This window comes from Vicugna pacos, chromosome 8, assembly GCF_048564905.1.
Source record: "Vicugna pacos chromosome 8, VicPac4, whole genome shotgun sequence".
Taxonomy (NCBI): Eukaryota; Metazoa; Chordata; class Mammalia; order Artiodactyla; family Camelidae; genus Vicugna; species Vicugna pacos.
The window spans coordinates 3,473,499-3,487,427 of NC_132994.1; the positions used below are offsets into that span (position 1 = coordinate 3,473,499).

A 13,929-nucleotide genomic window follows, 5' to 3' on the forward strand; every position below is an offset into this window, starting at 1 on the left:
AATTTGAGGATGGTTTATTATTTACAACTATCCAGCTCATTACTCCTCCCATTTAGTAAAGTCAAACAATGGATTTACTTAACACTTACCATGAAAGTTATAGATGTACCTAAGATCATGCTTACTTAAACTTGGGTCAAGAGCTCAGCATTTGTCTCAGAATCCTTCCCACAATTCTTTCTCAATTTGATCTTGTAAATGCCATTATGTGTGTACTTTTATTATCCTTTGAGTTGACTATGAGTTCTAGAAGACAGAGCATCATTTTTCCCTATCATTTACCACACTTATAGAAGAGATTCAATAAATACTTATAAAATTGGATCACAAGGAAGAAAACACTGGCGTAGACTAATACTGAGAAGTGGGGGTAGGAAATAGGTTTCTGGTCTACATATAATCATATTTATTTTCAAAACTTGGACTTGGACCTAAGTACCACATTGGAGGGCCTTTAGTCTTGTCTGTATTTCTCATCTAAAGTGATCATTCCATTCTCTGACATCTAAAACTGCTTTACAGTTCATTTAAGAATTAAACATTTACCGCTTCTCACATCATCTCTATTATGGATCTTATTTAAATCTTTGATCCCTATTTGATGTTTTACAGGTTTATACCATTTTTTCTCATTAGAGAATCTTATCTTAAATCTTTGTGCGGGTGGCATATTTGTATAATTGGTGCGTTTTTTTCTTCTTCGATTTAATTTGGTAAAAAATAATGCCTATCCATTTTTTCTATGTTTAACATCTAACTCACTCTGCTATGAAAATAACTTTAAATTGGATTATTCCTAAAACTTCACAAACATAATGGTTTATTGCTTTTCTAAGAGAGAAACTTAAGAATGTATTTAAAAGACTTATGATGTATATATCTGCAAACGTCTATATAGGCATTCATTCTTTTTTTGTTTTAGCAGAATTCTAACATTAAAAATGTTAACAACAACAATAAAGGAATTAGTAAGTCTGTTACCTCTTTTAGCTAAGATAAAACTATGCAAAAAATAGTCCCAGCCAGCGAAACCATTTTAAGTCCCAGTGGATAGCTATTGTAGTGTGTCACATTTCACAAAGCTCTCTCTGGACGTTCTGCTGATTATTTAAGACAGGCAAGAGCTTATCATCATGGAAGCCCATGCAAATATTTAACTGAGAAATTACTTACAATTAACTGGATCAGAGCAAAATTCTGAAGTGTTTAACAAATACAGCAGATGTTTGGTAGAGTTAATAGGGAAGATTAATTGTATTTGAACACATTTTTGTTTGTGAAATGAAGGCAAGATATGTTCATAACTTCTCAAAGAAAGGAACTGAAGTAAGAAATGGAAGTTTCATTTTAAAGTATTCTTTATAATCCGTTGCCAGGAATGTTGCAGAACATATGATACCTAAAAGACACTTCAACAAAAACGTTATGCAAGTAAGTGTATTTTAAGTGTTATTATTATTGCTTTAGAATATGCTTCATAGACTTGAAACACAAGATTAAGCAGAATCTGCATAAATTCTTAGAATACCACTAGGCATTTTCTGGCTTTCAAATATAGAGGATAAAATTTAGATGGAAAACCAAGTTTATATGTCTTTATAGAAAATTTAATGTTTTTAATATAAGAACAATGGGAACACATTTTTAAAGTTGGAAACATCAGAACAAAACAAAAAGCAAATAAAGAAAAATATAATAGACACGTAGTTCAGTCATGGAAAGTGATTTTCTTATTAGTTCTGAGAACTGGCATTTAAGAAGGTTTGTGATGATAAATGAAAGGAGCAACCAGTTTCATGTTATTTCACAGAATTATCAGGGCACAAGAAAGAATTTCCATACAGTGGGTAACTATTCGCAAAAGGAATTCTATGTTATATATAAAAAGCCTTTTATTTTATCATAAACAGTTATCAGTAAATACAAAGAAGTAGACATTTTTGAAATAAAGAACAATAGCTTCTCTTTCATATACTAAAAAACAAACAGAAAAACCCTTAAAACCTTTCTAGTAACACTGACAAGGGAAGAAGAGTTGTCACCAGAAAGAAAACTCTGAAATATTTGTATGGACAGAAATATTTCAATAATTCGCTGTTACAGTAAACAGATTCTGTAATTGGATGGACAATTTTTAAATTTTCTATTTTTTATTGAAATGTAGTCGATTTGCAATGTTAGTTTCATGTGTACAGCAAAGAGATTCAGTTATACATATACATACCTATATATTCAGATTCTTTTCCATTATAGCTCATTACAAGAAATTGAATATAGCTCCCTGTGTGCTACAATAGGTCTTTGTTTATCTGTTTTATATATAGTAGTGTGTGTCTGTTAATCCCAGACTCCTAATCTATTTCTTCCCTCCCTTTCCTCCCAGGTAACCACAGGTTGTTTTCTATGTCCATGAGTCTATTTCTGGTTTGTAAATAAGATTTGTATCATCTTTTTTTTAGATTCTACCCGTAAGTGACATCATATGATATTTGTCTTTGTCTGACTTACTTCACTTAATATGACAATCTATGTGTCCTAGATGGACAATTTTATTTTACCTTCAACAATTTAAAAATAGAGGTCATTCATAGTGCTTTCAAAACTTAACAATTTCATTCAAAATCTCTGGCAGCATTTTAGACGTGGTACATAATGAATCAGGATCATTCCTTGTGGTTGCAGGGATACTTTTTAATAATAATCTTTTTCTATGTTTTTCCGAACTCAGAAATCACATTCCTTTTTTCTTATATGTGTTCTGAAACAGCATATCTCCAGTCACTTTTGGGGGGGGGGTTAGGTTTGTTTGTTTGTTTGTTTATTTAATGGAGGTACTGGGGATTGAACCCAGGACCTCATGCATGTTAAGCATGTACTCTACCACTGAGCTATATCCCACCCCTTAAGTCACTATTGATTTAACCAATAAAACTAGAAATATTATACATTAAATAATAGAACATATAGTCTGTAAATCTGGAATGCTATATGGGACATCTGGACTCCCCATAAACTTTCCTCCAACTATGACTTTTTTCCCGTATTAGGAGGCATTCAAAATTTATATATAGTCTCAGTCTTTCTCCCCTTTGTTATTATCTAGCAAAATGGATTGCATTTAGAAGGTGCTGAATGGATGAATGACTGCTAAGTTTTTCATTCTTTAGACTTCTCTTGGTATTTCTGCTGTACTGAGAATATTAATTGCCATAGCTACAGAAATTCCAATTTAGAAACTTATATTCTTCATCCACAAATCCCACTTGATACCAGAATAATTCAAGTTATTTAAAATTCTTATGTGGTAAGACTGCAAAATAAATGCTATACTTCTATTTGGAGGAGTTTGCCTTTTGTTAGAAGAAATATGAGCTTCTTTCTTTAATTTACCTTATACTGATGGGGATTGAGGACTTACTTTTTGAGAAAACAACACGAATTGAGGAGATTAAAGTATCTATGCAAACCACTAAATAGTAAAAAACAGGCCTCATCAAGTTATTTTAAAAGCTTATATCATTTGGAAAATATTCTTGATTCACTTTCATTTATCTGTCATAAGTAATTTCATATTTAGGTAATTTCATATTTGTAATTATTCTTGACTATGAAAATTTTTATGTAGTTTTGCTTTATCTTGACCCTAACTTAATAAATGAAATAGTTTAATAAGGCCACCCTGATAAGTAAAAAACTGGTAGGCCAAGGTCTGTCAAATCTATTTGTATCACCTGTCTCAATAATTTATGTGAGGAAGAATGTGATTGATTCATTTTTAATGATTAGTCTGATCATAACTACAATCTATATTTTTGGGTTGGCTTTGTCATAGGTCAGTGGCCATGTGAAGATACGGTTCCACTGCAGAAAGAGGGGTAATCTATATATAGGTTGCTTTTATACATCTTCCAATTTCTTCTGAAGAATGGACAACATGATCAACACCTAATTCCAAGCTGAGGATCATCAATAACGTTTGCATTTGGGCTAGACTGAAGGAAACAATCTAGTATATTAGGGTTAAAATAGAAATTGGTACAGAGATATTCATACACCACATGAAAGACCTAGGTATTTAATCAGATAACTGTGAAGATGGTTTGTACAATATCGGGCTAAGTAAGTTGGAATTAAGTAACTTTCAGTAAAAACCAACTTTCAAGGGGAAAATGTTCCATACTGTATTAAAAACTTTTTTTAAATATTAAAAATACATATTGAAGATGTTTCACTTCTTAACTTCTTTCTACTGGCCTGCCCCTTTCTGCCAGAGGCATCCATTTTCCTCGGGAAGATTAAGATAGTAACAGCATGAGTGTAAAGACAATGGAAGGGTCGATTTTCAACTTCTGATATCCAAGGAAGGATTGTTGAGTTCACACAGACAGTTGGCTGGAAGTTTGGCTCTATTAACAGAAGAATGTTTCTAAACATCAAGTACCTCATCACCATGTATCAAGAGATGTCCCCATAGATCAGAAAGTTTAATCATGAATCACTTGGCACAGAGAAGGGAGCAGGTGCAAGAGAAGTTCTACCTAACCAGAAAGAAAATGGAAAGACGTCCTTCCTTCCCTTCTGTTTCCTTGAATGAAGAGTTCAGGAGAAGAATGATGAATTAATCAGATGTGAGTATCCTTGCTTTCCCTCTTCTTAGGAAACCAGGAAGGAAAAAGAATTCATAGATTTCTCAGCAGTGATGCTGATGCTAAAAGACAATGCAACAAAACCTTAATAATTCTGATGAAAGTAATTTTCAATCTTGAATTCTATACCAAGAGAAACTACCAATCAAATGTGAGAGTAGAATAAAAGCATTTTAGACATGTAAGCTCTTAGGAAATTTACCTCCTTTTCACATTTTCTTAATGATTTGCTTGAAGATGTGAACACACAGATGAAAAAACAAAACCAAGAAAGGAGATGACAAAAAAAAAAAAGAAGCAGTACTGGAATCAACGCAGAATAAAGAATAAAGGGAGTCACAGAATGAGAATTTTGTAGTTGGCCTAGAAAACAACTAGCCAAGGATGGAGTGAGAGGTCTGAATGGGCCTCCCCCTGAATAAGAGATTCAGTTAGAGAATCTGAAAACTATAGAAGATAATTACAAGGAAAACAGAAAGACAACTAGAAACACCAGAAAACAAAGCAAAACAAAACAAACAACACGAAGAAAACTATTCAAGAAAGGACAGTACACTACTTGGCTGTGCAAATGCTGGTATTTATAGTCATAAAAATATGAACATTTCATATTTTTAAAATAAGAATAATACTATAACTTCATTAGCCATTCACCAGGGGTTGGGCATCAAGATTGTTTTCATTCTTGGCAAGAATATACAATGGAATAGACAGTCTCTTCAGCAAATGGTGTTGGGAAAACTGGACAGCAGCATGTAAAGCAATGAAGCTAGAACACTCCCTTACAGCACACACAAAAATAAACTCAAAATGGATCAAAGACTTAAACATAAGACAAGATACAATAAACCTCCTAGAAGAAAATATAGGCAAAACATTATCTGACATACATCTCAAAAATGTTCTCCTAGGGCAGTCTACCCAAGCAATAGAAATAAAACGAAGAATAAACAAATGGGATCTAATTAAAATCACAAGCTTCTGCACAGCAAAGGAAACCATAAATAAAACAAAACAATAGCTTACAGAATGGGAGAAATTTTTTGCAAATGAAACCAACAAAGGCTTGATCTCCAGAATATATAAGCAGCTCATAAGACTTAATAAGAAAAAAAAAATAACCCAAACCAAAAATGGGCAAAAGACCTGAACAAGCAATTCTCCAAGGAAGACATACAAATGATCAATAGGCACATGAAAAAATGCTCAATATCACTAATTATCAGAGAAATGCAAATCAAAACTACGATGAGGTATCACCTCACACCAGTCAGAATGGCCATCATTCAAAAGTCCACAAATGACAAATGCTGTAAAGGCTGTGGAGAAAAGGGAACCCTCCTACACTGCTGGTGGGAATGCAGTTTGGTGCAGCCACTGTGGAAAGCAGTATGGAGATTCCTCAAAAGACTAGGAATAGACTTACCATATGACCCAGGAATCCTGCTCCTGCACATATATCCAGAAGGAACCCTACTTCAAGATGACACCTGCACCCTAATGTTCATAGCAGCACTATTTACGATAGCCAAGACATGGAAACAGCCTAAATGTCCATCAGCAGATGACTGGATAGAGAAGATGTGATATATTTATACAATGGAATACTATTCAGCCATAGAAACCGACAACATAATGCCATTTGCAGCAACATGGATGCTCCTGGATAATGTCATTCTAAGTGAAGTAAGCCAGAAAGAGAAAGAAAAATACCATATGAGATCGTTCATATGTGGAATCTAAAAAAAAAACCAACATAAATACAAAACAGAAACAGACTCACAGACGTAGAAAATAAACTTGTGGTTGCCAAGGGGGTGGAGGGTGGGAAGGGACAGACTGGGATTTCAAAATGTAGAATAAATAAACAAGATTATACTGTATAGCACAAGGAAATATATACAAGATCTTGTGGTAGCTCACAGTGAAAAAAATGTGACAATGAATACATGTATGTTCATGTATAACTGAAAAATTGTGCTCTACACTGAAATTTGACACAATGTTGTAAAATAACTATTACTCAATAAAAAAATGTTTAAAAAATTGTTTCCATTCTTTTACTATTTCAAACAAAGCTGAAATAAACAGCCTTGTATGTGCATCATTTCATAAATGAGTGAGACCATCTGTAGCTACATTTTCTGGTTCAAAGGAAATGTAAAATTTTAATGGACAGTATTAAATTGGCCTCCACAGAGATTGTATTTAGGCACACTTCCCTCAGAATGTATGAGTGTGCTTCTCTACATTTTTGCCCATGTACTGTACTATCAATCTTTTAGACTTCTGCCAATCTTTTTTCTTTTTAATTGTGGTAAGCACTTTTAACAGGAGGTTGACCCTGTTGACAAAATTTTAAGTATACAATAGACTGTATTGTTAACAGTAGGCATAAAGTTGTACAGAAGATCTTTGGAATTTCTTAGTCTTGTGCAGGAGAAACTTTATGCCCATTGAACAGAAGCTCCCTAATTTCCCTTCCCCCCATCTCCTGGCAACTACCATTCTACTTCTTGTTTCTATGTTTGACTATTTTAGATTCCTCATACAAGTGGAATCATGCAATATTTGTCCTTCTGTGACTGACTTATCTCACTTAATGACCCTCAGGTTCATTTATGGGGTTGCATAGAGCAGGGATTCTCCGCCTTTTAAGGCTGAATACTATTCCACCATACACATACACCATATGTTTTAAATCCATTTATCCATCAGTGGACATTTAGGTGGTTTCCGTATCTTGGCTATTTTGTCACAGGCATATAAAAAGATCCTCAGCATTACTAATCATCAGGGAAATGGGAGTCAAAACCACAATAAACTAAAACTTCACACCTGTTAAAATGGTTGCTGTTAAAAAAAAAGAATAATAACGAGTGTTGACAAAAATGTGGAAAAAATTGGAACCTTGTGCACTGTTGGTGGGAATGTAAAATAGTGCAGCCACTATGAAAAACAGTTTAAAGGTTGCTGGAAAAATTAAAAATAGAACTACCGTATGATCCAGAAATCCTACTTCTGGCATATATACAAAAGAATGGAGAGCACTGACAATCTTGCAAGTGAAAACTTGTATCTCAGAGCCATTTTAATTTACACTTCTTTTACTATAAGTGAATTTATGTGTATTTATAATAGGTTTAAGAGCTATCTTTTTCTTTCTTCTCTACAGACTCTGCTCAAGTCCTTTTTTTTTAAAAACCATCCCTTTGTTGTTAGATTCAACTTGTGCTTATTGGTGGCAGAACCAAGGAGATATCCTTTACAAATTAAACAAGTCTTGTTAATTTGGCAGAACATTTGAAAAAAACATGCCAGCGTGGCTGCTTAAATATGGAATTCTTAATTCATAATTCACAAAATCAGTGCTAACTCCCTATGAATTAAGAATTAATTTTATGCTGCACTTTGATAATTTGCACACTAATTGGTAAGGTAGTTGCACTTTTTGTTTATTGGCTTTTTATGAATGATAATTGAGAAAATGTGTGCTAGCAGTTTCTATACTGACATGAGAGATCAATCTATGAAAATATTAAAAATCATGAGATTTAGTTAAATACATTTGAGAGCTAACTCCAATTTTGTGGCAATTATATTGCAGTTCAATGGCCAAATCAGCCTATATATAAATATTGCTTTAAACACAACCTTTTAGAAATGAGGTCAAACACCCTACATAATCATATTTATTTTATAAGCTGAATAGATTAAAGCTTTGTCAGTGTAACTCCACGAGATTAGTCAAGATGTGTCACACAGACCCCCCGGGTGTTGCTCTCGGGCCACTTTTCAATCTGCTGGGTTAGTAACACGACATGTCTTCCAAATAACCAGATTGCGATGCTATCCAAGCCAGGAACATACCCCTTAATTTCCAAGCTACCAACCAAACACTAGAAAGTTGCCATGAAAGTAAATTATAATTAATGTTTTCTTAATATTTCAGTGAGATGGAGCATTCAGAAAGTTATTGCCAAGCTTCTGGAAAAGTAACTTGTGTGTCGAATGAACAAATCAAGATAATCTGAGAGTCAATGTACTAATATAAAATGATAACAAGCAAACAAACAATAGTGAGTAAAAGGACAATGTAAATACTATAGAAAAAGACTCCCCTGTGTGCACAGAAGCAAGAAGCTGAAGCTCCAGTGTGACATTTCACCATCCTTTTAACAAACCCTTTGATGACCTCCACACACTCGCCATCATAAATTAGGGACAGGATAGAGAATTCTCATTTATTGAGCACCTGCTATTGTGTCAGGAATTCCATTAGTCACTTTAAGGTATTGTCTTTAATTGTAACAACTCTAAGAAAGGTAATTTTCCCTTTTATAGATGAGGAAACAAATTTTCTAGAGATAACAGTGCAAACAAGTGAGAGACCTGGGCTCTAAACTCAAGTATGTCTCAGCCCAAAACTCGATTCTACTTCAAATATATTCTTTTTCCAAAGAATTACTTGGAGCATAAAATTTATTTGAATGTACATCATCTTCATCCATGAATGGGGTTCCAAGTCAATTATATCATATTTAAGACCACTGACATTTTTGATATATGAAGATATTAAACTTTCCAGAATTTATTATATTGGGAAACTGAGAGTAGTTGTGAAATAGAATAGTATTCTACAAAAAAAAAGGAATGAAAAACCAACAGCATAGACTGGAGGGAAGTTCAGAATGTCAAAGTCCCAGAAGGCATCGGAGGATTGGGATTGGTTAGAAGCTGAAGGAGGCAGCAGTACAGTTAGCAGTGATGTAGTAAATAAAAGAGCAGTCATTTGCCAGGATTTGTTTAAAAAGGGATACAACGTACAATAGCTAGTTTTTGGAGACAATTTTCCATAAACCTTTTACATTTTTGCTTGTATTCTGAGTGAGGCACTGACAGCTCTATGTTGTGAACCATCTTTTCACCCTCAGCTGGTGGCTTAACCAGAACTAGAGAATTCAAATTTAATTTCTGCCACCTAGATGCCCTAGTTGGCTTAATGTGATCCTAGATCAAAAAGATACTGGCTACTTGATGGAGTACACTGATCACTCAGCACCCTTCTGGTAGCCCCCCTGGCTAAAGTGAGAGACAGAATGTGTCTCTGCAAGTCTTATTAAAAATGTGTATGCCCTTGTTGTTATACCTGGATTGATGCTTCAAGTCAGGGGAAAGTTCAAGTCAGAAACTGAAGGAGAAAACCACCTGGTTTCCTAAGACAGACTTGGATGATTTAGGGGAATTGTTCAGTGTATTGGGTGTGGGATTCTGGGGAACATGGTTGAGATCAGTACTAGAGGTTGGCTTCATCTAATTGCTTAGAGTCCTATTAATTATAATCTTTGTTAAATGCTCTGTGAGGCATATTGAACACTTTTGGTCCCAGCCTCTTTTGGTAAGGTTAATTCAAGTGGTTGAATGAATGGCACACTCATAGAAAAATCTGCCAGAATCCCAGACAGTAGAGAATAGAGAGGTGGACATTCCTGGGAGACAGTGGGTCTTTCCATGAGTCTTTCATGTTTCTAAATGTCTTGTTGGGGAGGTACTAACTGCCCTTCCATTCTGAACTATCTTTTTAAGGATGTCTATATAGGAAAGCAAAGGGTGCATTTACTTACTGATGAGAATATTAAAGACAATGTCTTCCTCTGGGGCAAAGGGCCCATTTCCTGGGAATCCATTATAAAGCATCTGGGTTCCCTAAGACTGAGTTTGTCAGTTGTGACACAAGCCCACTGCACGTACAGCAACTCCTCCTGAGGCTTGGCTGCAAGGACAACCCAGCAAACACGAAGTTCATGCTGCCTGCTGCAACGAGTAATAACTCCTTTGTCTCTGACCCAGGAGTCTCATGTCTTCTGCCAGGATCCAAGAAACTGTGGTAAGCTAAATTGTTACCTCCCAAGTAGCGTCAGATTAAGTCAAACCCTTTCTCTATATTGCTATATCTGACTCAACTAAACTGTTCTTTACTAGTCTCCACTCTTTTAAAATAATGTGACAAAATAGGGTTTAAAGGAAAAACATTATGAAAAGGATAGATATTAGATCATATGTAGCTAAACAAATTAGAATCCCTCAGGAAATGTAAAAGAGGAAATAATAGAATTTTAGAGTTGGAAATGACCTTTAAAATCCCTAAATAGTGGTGACATGCTCAAGTTAAAAAAATAATAATAAATAAAAATAGTTGCACCTTTCAGGATGGATTAAAGTTTCTAGGCCTCACATCCAATGTTTATTTCTCAAAAGATGACTTCAATAACAGGTTAAAACATAGAGCTTCTGTTCACATCTGCGGTATATTAAACAGAAGGTGGGATTCTTCAACTAAAGAGATAATTCCAGTTGCCCACAAATAATATGATTCTCAAACTGATAAAAAAAATCAGGAAAAATAAGTGGCATCAGGGCTGCCAGTGCTGAAAAATTTCACCATGGGAGAAGGTGACTCCTGCCCTAAATGAATTAGCTTTTGCTGCAAAGAGGGATTCTGTTCTCCATTATGATGTTCAAGTCAGTGATTTTATATTTTCCTATAGGTACTTGAACTATAGGATTCAGAGATATTTTATTTTGATGAAATGTTTGCCAGTGAACAATATCCGTTTCCTCTAGCTATGAAGAAGTATTTATTGGGTACCTATGACACACCAAGGACTTTTAGTCTCTGGGCATACAGCTGTACAAATGCTAGACATGGTTGCTGTCCACATGGAGGTTATACTAGAGGTAAAAAAGAAAACAGTACCGTTCACATTTAACAGTTTTCTCAAGATGAAAGAATTCTACTCATAAAGACGGTTACAGGACTTCCGGGCAAGACGGCGGAGTAGAAGGACGCTTGTAAGTCACCCTCTCCCACAAATACACCAAGACCCATATCTACAGACCCACTCAGCCAACCAGAGCACCTGCGGAACTCCAACAGATCATCGCCCTCTTCAAAAGATAAAGACGCCAAAAATCTGGTAGGAGAAAAGGAAAAAAGAAAGAACAAAAGCAAAGCAGCGCGCGACGGGTCCCGCGGGGAGGGAGCGGCAAAGGAGGACTGGCGCTTGCTCGCTGGGTCTCCCCTCTCCAACTGAGAGGCCAGCGGGACGGAGGGGGAGCCTCCGAGGCTCGGATCTGTACAGAGCAGCCCTTGTCAGACAGAACTAAGTTAAACGGGCACAGAGCGTCCCCCCGACGCCCAGCCTGAGACGCGGGCCGGCGGCAGGGGGCAGGGCCAGGCTGCACAAGCCTGGTGGAAGACGGGGGCGGCTGCACGGAGGCAGCCCCAGGGGACTGCAAGGGGCTGGGTGCCGTGGCTGTGGGTGTACAGGACAGAACCACCTGGGCCCTCCATAAAACAGCGAGGTTGATGTGCTCTTGGGGGAAGGGTGCATACCCCCATCTCTGAAAACCCGCGGAAACTTTTCAGGGGAAGAGGGGCGGGGCCCAGGCAGAGCCTACATATTCTTCGGCGCTGAGCACCCAGGCGGGGGCAGAGGCGAAACCTGCTTCCTTCGGCACCAAAGGGTTTAGCAGCCTCAAGGGCCAGACTGAGATGGGCCTACAGCCTGGGGCAGATAGGATCCTTCCATCCTGGTCCCCCAGAGAACTTGCTCCACAAAGACAAATAAGGAGCTGGGTCTTGGCTCGGAGCAGGGACCAGGCTGCCCCTTGGTCTTCCCCGAGCCCACCCGCGGAGCGCGACCAGGGCTCAGCGCCTACCAGGGCGGAGCGCGACCAGGGCGGAGCGCGACCAGGGTGGAGCGCCGAACGGGGCGGAGCGCGCAGCCGCACAGAGCAGCGGAGCTACCAGCGGCGCAGGCACGGGGAGAGCGGGCCCCCCGCCTGTTGGGCAGGAACACAGCCCCTGACCGAGGTGCTGGGAGGGGGCACGACCCGCCCTCCTGCCTGGCCAGTCTGCAACATCTGACTGCGGCATCCGGAGGGGCAGTGACCCGCCGACCGCAGCAGAGGAGAGCTGCATCTGACCCCGTGTCAGGAGGAGGCGCGATCTGCTTGCCGACAGGTGCTGGGAGCAGCACAGAAGAGGGCGCCAAGGGAGGGCCTATGAAAACAAGCTGAGCTTCCAAAACAGGACGAAGACACAAGGACATCACATTAAAAGCACACACACTCCAGGAGAACACCGACAACCCTTTTTTTTGTTTGTTTTATTTTTTGTTTTTGTTGTTTTGTTCTTAAATCTGTTTTTACCTGTTCTATTTTCAATTACTCTCTTAATTTTTACTTCTTAATTCATTTCTATTTCTCTTGGGTTTTGATGTCCTGTTATTGATTAGACACAGGCTTCAAATACATCTATTCATCTCCCCACCCCTTTTTTTTTCTTTTTTTTTTTAAAGGTTTTAAAAGGACGTCTCAACCCGATTAAGACTCTGCTTCAACTCGCTCTTCTATTATTCATTATACACTGTTTTCAAACCCTCTTTCTCCCTTCTTTTAAAAATCTTTCTCTCTCTCTCTTATTATTTCTTTTTTTTCCCTAAGTTCTATTCATAAATAGGCATTAGACAGATAAAATCCTTAAGATCCAAAATAGACAACTGATACTCCATAAACCACAGTGCCAGAGGTATGAGCAAGATGAAGAAGCAGAGAAACCTTTCCCAATTAAAAGAACAAGAGGAATCCCCTGAAACAAAGCTCAATGAAATAGACATCGATAGCCTACTAGATCAAGATTTCAAAAAAGGAGTGATCAAATTGCTGAAGGAATTAAAAGAGATAATGCTTAGAGAAATAAAATATGTCAAAAATGAAATTGAAGCTATAAAGAAGAGCCAAGCAAAATGGGAAAACTCATTGACAGAGATGAGGAATGATCTAACAGCTGTGCAAAGCCGACTAGTTAATGCAGAGGAACGAATTAGTGATCTAGAAAACAGGGCAACAGAAAGCACCCATTCAGAAGAACTACAAGATAAGCAAATAAAAAATAATGATAATAGCATAAGGGACCTATGGGATAATATAAAGCGTCCCAATCTTTGCATAATAGGGGTCCCAGAAGGGGAAGAAGGATCAAAGGGAATTGAAAAGGTTTTTGAAGAAATCATGACTGAAAACTTCCCAAACTTAAAGAAGGAATCAGATATACAAGTACAGGAAGCTCAGAGGGTCCCAAACAGGAAGAACCCAAATAGACCCACACCAAGACATATCATAATCAAGATGGCCAGAGTCAAGGATAAAGAAATGATTCTAAAGGCAGCAAGAGAAAAGCAAAGAGTGAACTACAAGGGAACCCTCCAGAAGGCTCTCA

General features: G+C 37.4%; 1 protein-coding gene and 1 non-coding gene across 2 annotated transcripts in view; both read right to left on the minus strand.

The window, feature by feature from the left end:
* The window catches only part of COL19A1 (collagen type XIX alpha 1 chain), a 332,279-nt gene that overhangs the window by 162,988 nt on the left and 155,362 nt on the right, over nt 1–13,929 (minus strand). The window lies entirely within an intron of this gene.
* Nucleotides 2,827–2,900, minus strand: TRNAV-AAC (transfer RNA valine (anticodon AAC)). Its single transcript has one exon. It is a non-coding gene; the product is annotated as a tRNA-Val (tRNA).